We start from the raw sequence: 14,372 nt of genomic DNA, 5'->3' as shown, positions 1-14,372 counted from the left end.
GTCTCCACAGGCTGTTGGGTGTTAATCATTGTCTGGTACCATAAAACACAAGAGCCATCACTATCAAGGCTGCCAACTTAAGAGACTCTTGTGATGGGAACGTTTCTATAGACCTACACAATAAGACTAATTGCATGGGCTTGCTGTAAAAGCCAGAGGTCGTTTGATTACTGGCTGTTTTGTACCATGAAAGTGCACATTAATTATTTAAAAGATGGACTTATAATTATTGCAAGCTCTAAGTAATTACCTATAATTTTGGCAAGTGTTAGAAAAACTGATAGTCTAGCAAATTCAGGTTTTAGTCATTAGTAAGCTACTAATTACATTTAAATTGTAAAATGAGAATTATGCAATTTATCTCCCCAATAATGCATAAACATTACAGTGATTGTAGGTTTTAATGGACTATATTATTACTATAAAAAGCAGAGCAGTGATGGGCAGTGAGGGGCAATTTGAGTTCATTGCTGTTATTTTACATGATAATTGCTTATCAGTGACTGCACAGTGATGGGTCTTCTTGATTAACATGGGGTAAGTCCATTCCATGCCTCAAACTGTACTGGAGAATTACAAAACTTAGTGAAGAGTCACTAAAAAGAGTTGATTAATCTTCTATCAATACAGGACTAATTGCTGTGGTAAACAGTCTAGAAATCACATTATTTTTCTTTCTCTATCGCTTAAGAAAAGCAGAATTCCCAAGTCACACTGTCTTGGCTAGGGCTGCTTTTTCATTTTGATTTTTCAGGATCTTCTCATGCACTCCCCACCCATCCCTGAGGCTCCTCAGTGCTACTCCACCACCTGTAAGGAACAAGAATGAACAGAAACATGCCACCAAGTAATACATGCACATGAGGATCTTTCAAATGCTGCTATTCCAAAGCAGCCTGTGTCCACCTAATACCCCAGCATGCCAATGGTAAAATCCATTTCAACACGGGAAAAGCAGTGTAAGGACTAGATTCAGGTTACCAGAACAGGTCTGAAACAGTAAATTGTTCAGCATCATTCCAGAAAGAGGAGCTTCCTAATAATAATAACAAATGCAAACTATCAAAGGTGATCAAGTATGGGTCAAGTATGAACTATGGATGTGCATGCTGTGATGTTACAGATGATCACCTGTCTCTCTGCAGCAGCAGGTGTTCACAAAGAGTCGACATCTGCTTAGCAAGAGCCCCAAAATATTTACAGTGGCAGCAGAGTCAGTAAAAAAGAGGAAAGAGCTGTGTGAGGCTGGGACACACCAAACTGGAGCACAGCACTGCAGGGCACACAGGGACACCCTGACAGCCCTCCCGTGGGGCTCAGAGGACACATTGCCACCTAGGGCTGAAAGCCAGGGCAGGAGGTGTGCTGCAATTTAATAATGGCATTGTTCCTTTGGTTTCAGGTGATTTCTGTGTGTGGAATAAGCAAGGCATCTATCAGACAAAGGTGTCAGTCACACAAGGCGTAGGAGCAATGCTGGTGAACAGATTAGGGTGGAAATGGAGGATATTCTGTCCAGCTGAAAATGACTGCAATTAATCCATATTAGAAACTAGAAGAGTTTATACCTCAGACACTATTTTCAGCCAGCAGAACTTCCCTCCACAGCCAAACAGTGGTATTGGAGTTCAATACTCTGTGAACAGAAAAGGCAACACCAGCCACTGTGAATCACTCAGAAACTTCCCTATGGATTTTCACCTTCCCCGTTCCATGAGCTATTTAGAAAATTGAGCTGAGGGATTGCTAGAGGTGAGGACCATGCCTCTCAGCTTGAAATCAGGACCTGCCCATGCAGTAAATGATTTCATTATTTCAGTATGACTCCAATCTGCAACATGGGGAAAACTTGTCTCCTTATCATGTGGGAGGAATGAAATGCTGGGACTGTATTTCCAGTCTTGTCCACAGTGAGACACTTAAACATGGTGTGCACCTTAAAAGTTGGAGTCTTGCCAGTATAACTGGCTTGGTGTGACACCAGGGAAATTTAAGAGCTGCTTTCTATTGTTATTTTACAAGCCCTTATACAGTGTTTGTTTTAAATGATGTGCTGTGTGATTTAGTGGTGTCTGCTGCAATGATGAAAGCCAGTGCCTGCTGTGCTGTGTGACTGCTGTCTTCTACTGGAGATGAGATATTACTTTTCACTACAGTTCCACAAAAGGCAGCAGCAGCTTTAGCCTTTGGGGCATCAGATCTGCTCAGAACTCCCAAAAATAGAACCCAGGGAAATGATGGTGCTTTTAGCCCTGTGATAGATGAGTAATGTGATGGTTGACTCTCACAATTAAAAGGCAAATATCCTGTATATATGTTAGGAGAAGTTTTATTGATTTATAGCTGTGTTTTACCCCCCTTGTGCTGTTATCAGGGGTGCCTGGGTTTGGGACATTTGGGAGGGTCACTCGTTCCCATGGCAGCACCTGAGCTCCAGTCAAGGTGTCAGGCAGTGATCTCAGCACTGGGCAGGGAAGGAGGAGTGGATGGACAGAACTTTGGGAGGGCCAAAGGGTTAAAAGGTGAAACCCTCATTGTGTGGGTGAGCACATGGTGGGGAAATCACCTGCTCCCAGTGCTGTAATATTTTCTCAATTCAGTCTTCTGTTGTGTTTTTAATGAGGTTTTAATAAACCTTTTACACTTTTTCAAAGTGAGGATCATTTCTCACAGCCCCAGTCTGCATGTCATTCAGCAGAGTGGCTCATCAGATGTTGGCTGGCAGGCAGGAAGCTGTCCTGGCACAGGACACACCTCAGTGACCAGGTGGGGACAGCAGCAGTGCTGTGTGAGCCATCCCCAGGGCATGGGGGCACCTCCCCTCCCCTGCTAACAGCAGCCAGAGCGTTGCTTTCATGGGATCTGGGTCAGGCTTTTATTAATGAGACTTTTGAAGGCCACGGGAACATAATTTCTGCTGTCAATGCTCAGGCCAGCCCCTACTCCCTGTTGTGTGAGTTGGAACACAAAGGGGCTCCTGCCTGGGCAGGCCTGTTGAACTGGGCAGATTTGGATAGGGCATATTTCTCTAACAGTGAGAACCAAAACCTCTGCCCCAGAGGAGAGGTGGGAGGAGAAAGAATTACTTTTTGTCAAATGATAGACTTTAGCTTCCTTAAGAGCAATACAGGATCATCCCCAGGAGCTCAAAAGCTGATGAAATTCCTGCCCTGGATAACTTCCAGGTTGCTAGAGACTGAAAGAGTTGGAAATAACAGGACCCTAGGGATTTTGATGCTGCTCAAGAAATCTAATCCAAAAACTTCTTTCTGCCAATGCCCAGGATCAGGTGCTTCACTGAAGATGTACTAAGCCTCACAAGAGCTAAACAAGGGATAATGTAACTCTACCACTTCTACCCAAGGCTTCAGCCTAATCCCAGTTTAGCATAGTTTCACCTATACGCTTGAGCATTGGAATTTATACCCCCTACAAGACTTTTTATTAAGTAGATTAACTCTGCATTGAAACATCCAGTGACTCTTTGCACCTCCCTAAATTCTGGCCCTTTCTGGGAATTGCCCATTTACAACACAGGCACACCAAGGCTTTGGAAGAACTTCCTTTCTCTACAAACCCTCTTTGCCTTCTGGTTCAAAGAAGGATCTGGTCACAGGTCACTGATTAAGCAGAAGGCATCTGAGATGAGCAGCCCTTCAGCCAGTGCACATTTCCTCAGGGATGATGGCTGTGTGGGAGCACAGGATCACTGTGCTGACAGGGACTGGATGGGGCGCTGAGTCCCAGGCCATGACAACAGAGACATCCCATCATCTTGTGGTATTCACATTCTCTGAACAGAGAGAGACGTTCTCTCCCAGGGTTTTTCCTGGAGAAGCACAGAGAGAAGAAAACAGTTCTTATCTCTATTCTCTGCTCCTGTTGTTTTTGCACTTGTGGAATGCATTAAGAAGATTGTTTACCTGAAGAGATTTGTCAGTTGGATTCTGCTGAGGATTGTTTTGTTTCCTTGGCCAGTTGGGTCAAAGCTGTGTCCTGGCTGTCTCAGACAGTCACAGATTTTTCTTTAATATTCTTTAGTATTTCTTTAATATTCTTTAGTATTTCTTTAGTATGTAATATAGTATAGTTTTAATAAAACAATTGTTCAACCTTCTGAATCAATAGAGTCAAATGCCAATCATTCCCTGCATCAGGGGCACCATGAATTCAGTATCATCTCTTTCACACATGCTTCCAGATGTATCTTTATTTTAAAATGGCAGTATTTTTCTCTCTGGTATTCTGGCATTAACATTGCTCTGTTCCCAAATCTTCTTACTTTAATGGCTAAATACTGTCTTGTTTCCAGGCTAGATTAATTAATGGTTAATCTATGTTTTGCTCCTAGCCAATGCATTCCCCTATCACTGCTCTGTATTCCCATATGATATTTTTAGACAGCAATCAGCTCATCTCTTGGTCTGTGATTTGCCAGACTAAACAAGCCAAACTCTCCCAGTCCCATTTCCTATAATTCCCCTTTCCTTTAATCTCTCAGTTCAAGTTCACCTTTCCTGGATGGGATTTAGTGGAGTGCTGCTGTTTCAGACAGCTGGCATGGACACTTGCCCTTGCTTTGAAGGCAGCCTTCCTGTGACAAACCCCACCATCACAGCACTGCCACAGCTGCAGCACAGGGGCACTTCCCATCATCAGCCAACACAAAAGGAAATCATCTCATTTGTTTTCAACTGCTGGCTGTTAACTCTACTTTGAAAAGGTTTTGCTATTAGTCCAAGCAAGCACTTGACCTCTCCCTTCATGTTTTTAAATTTCAGAAATGAATGCTGCAAACTGTTTAACACTGTTCATGGGATAAAATTTTTCCAACAAAAAATTTATTTCATTTCAGCTGCTCTGAGCCTGCTTGCTCCAATTCTTCCCACAGGTTTGGCACACAGCTCCCCGGACTCTGCCAGCCTCTTCTCTGTTGATCTTGGATGAACAAAAGAGCTGTTCTCCAGAGCAGCTGTAGGAGAGAAAGAGATGTGAAGCCCTGGCTTTGCCCACATCAAGTGGGCTCCTCACTGCACAGCCCTCAAGACTCCAAGGAGCTGGTACAGCACAGCAACAGAGCTGCTGAGCCCATTTTCATGGGGCTGATCAAACCCAAACCTTTCTGCTGCCAGAACTGCAGTGGAACTGTCCAAAGGGTAGGTCTGGGGCTGTCACTGCCCCCAAGGCCACCATCCCCACTTTGCTGGGCTGAGCTCAGCTGGACCAGCCTCCCCAGCCTTCCTGTGCCACCCCACTTCTCTCTGGGAGTGTGTGCTGTGCACCAGGCTGACAGCGAGAGCCCTTGCCAAGAAGGTCCCAAAGTCTGACAGGAGCAGTGGGGGGTTGGTGCTGGAAACCCCAATTCACTATTGTTTGTGAACTTACTTGTGTTCTCAGTGATGTCCAGGGAAACATTTTCTCAGTTTGTATCCCATGGATTCACACAAAGGGCCCTTCTTTGGTTTCACACAGCAATATCCCCTCCCATGCTCTGTGTATGTGCATGTTTTAGCAGCAGATGGGTTTCTAAGCACAAAGTCCTGTCTGAAAGGGGAGCAATGCCCCCCCCAGCAGTGCATGAGGTGCCTGCCTGTGCAAAAGCCACCAGTGACATCACTGCCAGAGAGGCTGGGCTACCAGGGACTGGCAGGAGCAGCTCTGAAATCCACGTGCCCGGTTTTAGAGATCCTTCTCCAGCCTGCCTAGGTCCAAGGAAAGGCAGCTGAGCCTCATTAGTGAGGCAGCCAAGCAGGATAGGTAGCCTCAGGTTACACTAACGAGCCAATTAAAAGGACTTCTAAAGGAAAGCTGGCTGGGTAACAGGGAGGAGGAAGTCTGGCAGCTCTGGCTGGGGAGGTAGAGCTCTACAGCTGAAGGTGAGTTGTTGTGTAATTACTGACGTTTCTTCTATTTTGCCATTGGGGAAGAGAAATCTAAAAAGGTTTAAAATGGCTGATTTGGGGCTGTGATGTTGTTAATTTGTCTCATCAGAGACTGAAATAAACCAAATAGCAGTAAATAATGATATTCCTTCTCTATCTGGCAGGGTGTTTTAGGGCACTTTGGAGTCCCATTTTTGACCCAACAGGCACCAGGGGTCCCAGGATCCCACCAAGACCCTTGAGGCCTTCTGGATGGGGAGGCTCCATCATCCAGCAGTTCCCAGGCATCAGAGACCAAATCCAAATACACACCCAGCATTTTACAGAAAACAAATTCCAACCCAAATCTGCCCAAGTTCTCTGCTAAGGAGAGGAATTAAAATCATGACTCCAAACAACCTTTCAACTTAATCCAGTCATAAATCTGTCTCAACAATTTGGGGGGTAAAGAAGGTTGTTGGGCTTTTTGGTCTGGTCTTAAAACTAACTTAATTATTATGCAAACAGACTTCTTTCTTTATTAGCCCCTTTGCATCTCATACCTGAAACTCCTTTTGATGTCTTTGAGGACCCATTACAAACCAGATAACCCATATTAATTCACTGTGATTTAACAGATTTTGGTTGGTGAAATTCCCATAAGTTTCCTTCCAACCTGTGCAATGGATCTTTGCCCAAGATTTAGGGCAAGTTTTATGTATCCAGCCCAGTGTCCTGTTCCATGCACTGGCTAAAAACCAGTGCTCCTGAGTAATTCCTTCTGCACAAGGACTGCTGGAGTCTGGAAAGCAAAAACAGCCCATAAAACCTCATGATCATTTTTCAGCCATATGAGAAGAACACTGAGAGCTCTGTTCTGCATTGAAATACACAGCACAGTGCTAGCATTAGACAAACAATGGCAATAGCTTCTTACACCAAGAGGCCTCAGCTGCAAGGAATCCCAGCTTAATGTGATGGAAAAAAGCTGCCTACAAGAGGCACAAACACAAATAGGTCCTGGCACACCTGACAGAGCATCATTACACCCACATGGCTGGGATCTCCTGAGCCTGAGAATGGCAAACAGCTGACCCAAGTTTGTGTTCACCTCATCTGAATGATCACACAGCAGAGGAAAAGCACATCTACATGGCTGGGTATGGCTGAGAAATCAAGTATTTCAATTTTCAAGTGGAAGACAAGAAAACCATAAGTTCTCACTTTTTTTTTTCAATAAAGAATAGACATAGTCTTTTATTATTTAAACAGATGGATACCACTCCTACCTGGAAAAGAACTTGCACTGCGTTTTGTAGCTGGATCAAAGTAAAGTTGAAAGGATGAAATAACACCTGAAATAATAGCATGAAGTATTGCAGGACAAAGAAAACAAGTGGTAGCTCTGAGAGTGCTGGGTTTGGGGTGAGAACAGAAGAGAGAGAGAGGAAGACTTGTTTTTATGAATAATTTCAAGAACTATCAATTTTAACTCCTCAATACACAACCACAGTGCTTCCAGTACATTCACAATGATGTTGTCTCACTGTCCAGCATCAAAATCTTCTAAACAACTCATGAATATAGAGTTCAATAAAAGTTTATCCTGGAACAGAAGTTGGTATCTGACCAAATGATGCAAAATGTCTAAATTCTACTAGTCTAAGGAATTTGGAAAGCTAGAATAAGACATTACTTAAAATAATAGCAGAAATTAAAATGCCAGAAGATGGCTTTGGGGCAAACACAATGATATTTGGGCAATCTAGACACAACTGGTCTGTCTTGTACAAACTTCCTGAGTAAACTGCAAGTTCACTGCAGTATAACTGTGTTCCCAATGGAAAATGAGGATAAAAATTCTTATTTGTCTAGTCTTAGTTAGAAATAAAAGAACTGTAATGAGGACTTGGACAGTATCTTCTGAAGTCATTACATAACATTTCAGTCCCCACCCCAAGGTAACTGCTAGAGTTGCCATATTTTCATCACAGTTTTAATCCAGTATATCCCAGGCTGGTTAGCCTTATCTTTTCATGGAAGAGTGCAGAAGATGATTAGCTGAACTCACTTCTACCCAAGGGATAAGAGTGCTACTGGGAACCACCTTGGCTTGCAATCCTCATGATAAATTTACAAGTGAAAAAAGGAATTTTCAACTGTTCAGATATTGAAATAAACAGAAACAGTTTTTAATATGAGATCTATATTTTACAAGGAAAAGATTTTGAAGACTTTTGAGAGCTGCAATACTGTTTACTTGGACTAAAGTAGATATAATGGTTTTCCCCTTTAACTGAGAATTGTCAATGATTATATTTCAGGGAGGTCAAAAGAGACTTTGAATTTAACCTAAGAATTTTTCCCCACTTAGAAATGTTTTATGAATCTTCTTCTAAATATGAATCTCTGAGAAGGTGAACAAGGAAAAAACAGACATTGGCACAGGTTTCAAGTAAACCAGAAACATACAGAAGCTAATGAAACATTAAGTGAAAATGTACCTGTCTCTGGATACTTAAGTCCCCATATCTTGGTCCTTGGAAGCAAAATAAAGATAACAGGAATAAATCAACAGTTGTGAGAAGCTGACACAGAGGCAGCATTTCATGCAGATTGGTTCATCTTCATGACCTGTTCAGCCATGAAGATCTAATCCCAACATCTTCTGACCCATCTCCACAGTTCATTATTTCCTAATCATTTATGGCCCTCATTGAAGAATGCTCTGAGCTTCTTGGGCTGGAACAAATCTGTAAATCAAGGACAATAGCTTCTTGGCTTTCTTTAGCAGCCTGTCTCTTCTTTATAATCTTGTCCATCTGTCAAATCTGAAATTCACTTTGTATGTGTGTAAATATACTGCTAGCAAAAATTAAGAAACGAGAAAAAATATTTCCAGTGCAGAATAAATTGTCCATTGAATTTCTGAGCTGGTGTGAGACATTAACCTGGCACCCACTCAGGGAACTGAGGATACCTACTGCAATTTGTTATATTGCTGCTCTCCAGCAGAGTTTCTCAATGTTCCTTTATAGAAATGCAGCTTTCCTCCCATGGGTAGGCAATAGGAAAAAGGAAGACTCACAGAATAACAAACTGATTATTTTGATGGCTGTCTGTAGTTTGTGTTAAAAATTTTGCAATGCAAATTAAGAACACATGCTTATTAACAATCAATCTTTGTGTCAACTTCTGAAAGGAGGTAACAATCAAATTTGATATTTGTTTATTTTCCAGATCCCAGAGAGGCCTTTTTCCTCCTTATATTCTTCAGTAAAATCATCCTTATTGGGCCACAACAGTGACTTACAGATAAATTTCTGCTCTTTAAAGGACATTACATGAGTGACATTTATTGTATTTATATCTCCCAGATCAGCAGAGAGAAATACATTCAGACCCCTTAAAATGGAGCACCTCCCAGGGTGTAATGGATTTAACAAGGACTGAAACAACAGCAAAGAGGATGAGAGGGGCTAGCTGAAGCTAAGAAGATGAGAAGGGCTTTCCTTTTCACTTCAGCCAGACAAATAAGAACTACATTCTTCCACTTTCACTAACAAACTTGCAGGGCTTGTCAATAAAAGCAGCAGGAGGTAAAGCAGTGCACAATGATGGGAAGATTTAATGCGCACTCTTCTCACCTGTGGCTGGTGGGGGGTGTCTTTTTTACATATTATGGCAAGAAGAAAGATTCATTTTGATATAAATGAGCCACAACCTGACTGGTGAAGTCACTCAGGAGCTGTTTCATTGTTTCCCACATGCAGTACTGGCCAGAAGCGAAAACAGTGGACAGAGCAGGGAATAGGCAGAACAGGACAGAGATGAGAAAACCTGGTTTTGAAAAAAAAAACACTTGCAAAGAAGGGAGATATAAAAGAGTTGTGCAAAACTTGTGCTGCTCTACTTTCTTGGATATTATTTCAAAACTGGGCCTAGTGAATGATTAAGAAAACTTCCCAAAGTGTAAAGTAGCACAGACCTGAAAATTCCACAGCATCTGGACACACACTTAGTCTAACTAACAGTAACAGCTCTTGTGAGGCTGATAACTCACTCTCTCATAAAGGCACAGCAACACTTTCAAACTGGCATTTGGCTTCACCCCAGACTGGTTCTGAGCTGGCCACCTCACCCTAGAAACATACCTGAACAGAAACTTAGGCTCCTGTCCTGATTCAGAAGGAGCTGATTTGATATAGCTAAGACAAAAAATCTATCTGGGATTGAATTCACCAGCTGAAAGCACTGGAAAGCAAGAGGAATCCTCAAGAAAAAATAAAGATGGCACAGTTCTGGAATATGGATAAATATGAGACATATACTGTAAATGGATCTAAATTTCTGAGGCAACACAAAACGTGGTGTGTCTCACCTCTGTGTTCTCCTTACCCAGACAACTTATTGGGATTTATTTGGGGTTGTCTAACAGCCTATCTAATTGATAACATTCAGACATCATATATCTCTCAATGCACAGCCCAAGTTGGCTGTGTTATTTAGGAGCTGAACAACCAAGGAAAAAAACACAACATGCTTCTTTAAGATCAGTCTCATTTGAAAATATTTAGATATTTAGCTCTTATCCCCATTAGAATAAAAATATTTCAATATTTTTAATAGACAAGCTTACTCTTCCTTTTAAGTTCTTCTTCAGTGTAAGCAAAACTGACAATGAAATTAGGCTGACTTGAAGTGATACCAAAATAATAACTACAAATACTGTTCAGGAGCCAATTGCTGCACCTGTGTGAACCCAAACATTTGGTGTAAGTTAGTTTTAAGTTTCTGAAGAAGCTGCAAGTCTCCACTGCTCAGGGTGACATCCAGTTCAAGTAGCTTATAGTTCTGAGACCAAAAAAAAAAAACCCCACTATAAAAATGTGCCATGTCTCTGTAATACATCTCACTGTCAAGTGGTTATCATAAAATAAGACTCCAGAGCAAGTGAGGAGTAAGGTAAAGACAGTCTGCTTAAACAGGGGTGATGCTAAAAGTACAGCTTATCACCTCCAGGGCTGGGTTATTTGGAAAAGTCCTGTCCTCCCTAAGACCAGGAGGTAGAACAGACATACGCTGAAATAAATCAAACCCTGTATCACCCATCATATCTTCTGACTATCTCTATGACACTGATCATATTTTCCTTCTTATCTTTTGTTATATTTTTCTATGGGATGTCAATAAAGAAGATTTTCTTTCTTTGCTTGTCAGTCACACTTCTGGAACAGTTAAAAACCACAACCCTTTCCCAGGAGAGTATTTCATAGAATATAACATCATACACAGACTATCTCAGGCACAAAATCAAAGACTGTCATGTCCAACTTCTAAAGAGTATATAAGAAGAACAACTGTAGGAAGAATAACTTCCTTTACATGCTTTTCTGCATATTTTTCCTGCTTTAAAGATGGTTTTCAGGTTTCATTGGGGGAAAAACAAACATTTCCCCTGTCTGGATGTAGAAAGCACAAACAGCCCTGGAGTGTCCCTGTTGCCCAAAGCCCACAGCACAGTGCCAACCTGAGCCCATGCCAGAGGGACACATTAAACACAACCTGAACCAGGCAAGAGATGAGGATTTAGATCCTCAGGAAGAGATCACTTTTTCAGCTGTTCCCAAATGTCTTTTCCAGGCTGTATCTCCACAGAGGGATCAAGCTACAGCCCAGGGGCCAGCAGTGGCATCCATCTATCCTGCCCATGCCAGCCCCCAGAGCAGAGCCCATTGTTGTGCTGCCACCTGTTCAGTGTGCCTGTCTGTGCCAGGGTGACAACGAAAAGCAAGGTTATTAAAAAAGCACTTTGGCTAAATAAGGGAGCTCATTATGTGTGCTATTTTTGTTCCTCAAATGCCTGCCTTCCTCTTTTTCCCTTGAGATTTCCAGAGAAATCTGACAATCAGGGCTGGGGTTTACTGTCAGCTTCCATTAGGCAAATCAGCCTGGCTGGGGATGGGGGAAGGACAAGGGGAAAATTCCCCTAAAAGTGAGCTGATTCAGCACCAAGCATGTCTGTGCACACAGAAGGGCTGGGCTGGAGGTGCTGTCCCAAAGCAGAGCCTTTCAGAGCCTCTGCAAGCTGGGAAATGCTGCTGCTGAGCACCATTCTCTGTCAGAGCTGCAGCATGGGCACAGCTCTCAGCTCCCACTGCCCTGGCAGAGCAAAGGCCCTTCAGCGTGTTCACCTGCCACAGAACTCATTTCCATGTTGTAATCGAGGTGTAAATGTGGACTTCATTACTTGAACTAAAGAGACACACGAGCCTGCAAAACAAATGATTTGCCCCAGAATACGAACAGACTCTCTGGATGGGGAGCATTGGATTTCACATTTCAAAATCTCTGCATTAAAAAAAAAATAATAAAGGAATTGTCTTATTTGCTAATTTTCCTTAAAAAGTAATGATTTTCCATTAGTGATTTTATATGCATTCCATAATAGGGAATCATAGAATGGTTGGAAGGGACCTTAAGGAGGATTACCCAATTCCAACCCCCAGTTGAGGGGGGGGGTTCCTTATATATGGAGCAGGAGCATAAACTCCTTCACAGAGGAGAGGGCCAGTTTTAAGCAGAAAAGGTTTCATCTCTCATATTTTTAACCATCATGCTCACAAAACAGGCCATTATTTCAAGGAGAGGCCAGTCCCCACTGCACTGTATTCATCCTGCTTGCACTTCATACATCTTCCAGCATCAGTCACTACACACAGTTACAGAATGAGGAAGAAAAATTAGAGTCATTATCCTTTTCCTGCTATAGGAAACACAGCTCTTACCCCTGTTAGAAATACTGGGGATTCCCTGCAGCACACAGCTTTTTTTAAAACTGCAGCCATCATGATAGGAAGGCAGCTTGTACATTATGGTTTCCACAGATATATCACTAAGAAAAAAATATTTATTTCTCCAGCTGTGAGATGTCTATGAACTGTAATCATGCATGTCTTCTTCATCATAAAGCAGTTGTTAGGCATCATCAAATCAAATTCACAGTAAACAGGGAATTAAATTCAATTCTCTATCTCCTCACAATCACAGAGTCATTTAAAAAGTCCCTGACCCACAGAAAACATCATCAGTATAACCACAAATATAAAATGATATTTAGGGATTTCCATGGCACCTGTGGCTTAAGGAATCTGCATGTTAGAAATTCCAATTACCTGGGCAGTGTTGCACATTGTTGTGATATGTCTGTTCTAGGGTACCAATACATCCCTCCCAGGAATGGAGGGACCTGGCCAAGATTTAAATTAACTGGTGGAAATAGGATGCAAATTTCTTGCTGCCATCCTTGTCTGGCCATCCTTTCCTCTCCTCCACACCTCAGGAGACAGCAGCAAACCTCTTCCTGAGGAACTCCTGCTCATTGCTGGAGGCTTTAACAGGATTTAAGTTCCCAGAGTCAGGAGCATTTCTCCCCTGTGATGTACTGAAGTTATCCCAAAGTTATCCTTTGGGTTTCCTCACCAGACCCCAAAGCAATGCCAGCCACAAAGAGCTACTGGGGAGAAGCTGGCACAAAGGAGGACAAGGGGACACGTGTCCCCTGCAGTGGTACAGAGCCCCAGACACTGCTTCAGTGTCCCAGAAAGCTCCAGGGGAAGAAACTCCCTACACAGAGTCCAGGTTCTCCTCAGCCAGACACCCCTGTGTCACATTCACATTCTCTGGAAAAATCCCTTCGCCCAGGATTTTCTCCTGGGAAGCTGAGAAGCCTCAGAGAAAAAGGAAAACAGTTCTTATCTCATTTGCTTCTCCTGTGTTGTGCTCATGTGGAATGTGTTTGGAGATTGTTTACCCAGAGGTGATTGTTTCATTGGATTCTGGTGTGAGTTGTTTTCACTCTTTGGCCAGTCAGGGCCAAGCTGTGTCAGACTCTGGAGAGAGTCACCAGTTTTCATTATTAGCTTTTTAGCCTTCTGTAAGTATCCTTTCTGCATTCTTTAGTATAGTATTCTTTAATATAATATAGTATAATAAAATAATAAATTAGCTTTCTGAGAACATGGAGTCAGATTCATCATTGCTCCCTGCTATAGGGCACCCCACAAATACAATATCCCTGCACTCCAGAACTTCAGCGCTCATCCCTGTTCCTGTCCTTGTGTCCTCCTCAGTGCCTCTTATCTCCAGGGCCCCAAGTCCCTGATGCCACCTCCCCACAGGGGTGACAGCTGAGTGCTCAGCCTGAGCCAAGCCCCTTCAGAGCCCCTACTAAAAACCTCACAAATGCTGGTCCCAGTTTCTAAACACCACTGGAGACTGAGCAGGAGGGACTTGGTAATTATCTGAAGCTGGATCTGTACAGGAAAACCCAAAGCTTGAAGGATAAAGTCTGTGTTTTGCCTTTCAATATGTACTTTTCCCCTGCAAAACCCACTGTATGTTCAAGTTTTGTACTCATGTTTAATCAACTAAACCAAAAAATCAGCATACCTTTGATTGGGTATTCGTGAGGATCTTGCACTGAAGGATTTCTAAATTAATATTTTAAAG

At 42.5% G+C, this 14,372-nt stretch overlaps 2 long non-coding RNA genes across 3 annotated transcripts; one reads left to right on the top strand and one right to left on the bottom strand.

The window, feature by feature from the left end:
* Positions 1-2,863: 2,863 nt before the first annotated feature.
* LOC135283727 (uncharacterized) lies at positions 2,864-5,740 on the bottom strand. Of its 2 annotated transcripts, XR_010349378.1 has the most exons (3): positions 5,386-5,731; positions 3,924-4,972; positions 2,864-3,829 (listed from the first exon to the last, which is right to left on the bottom strand). It is a non-coding gene; the product is annotated as an uncharacterized LOC135283727 (long non-coding RNA). The 2 variants fall into 2 exon arrangements; XR_010349377.1 differs by lacking the exon at positions 2,864-3,829 and having other exon boundaries at positions 4,170-4,972; positions 5,386-5,740.
* On the top strand, positions 5,679-8,791 carry LOC135283726 (uncharacterized). Its single transcript, XR_010349376.1, has 2 exons — positions 5,679-5,876; positions 6,047-8,791. It is a non-coding gene; the product is annotated as an uncharacterized LOC135283726 (long non-coding RNA).
* Positions 8,792-14,372: the final 5,581 nt, after the last annotated feature.

The sequence above is a fragment of the Passer domesticus genome, chromosome 19, assembly GCF_036417665.1.
Source record: "Passer domesticus isolate bPasDom1 chromosome 19, bPasDom1.hap1, whole genome shotgun sequence".
NCBI classification, from domain to species: domain Eukaryota; kingdom Metazoa; phylum Chordata; class Aves; order Passeriformes; family Passeridae; genus Passer; species Passer domesticus.
Note: the sequence above shows the minus strand (reverse complement) of the source record. Positions and strands in the feature narration are given on the sequence as shown.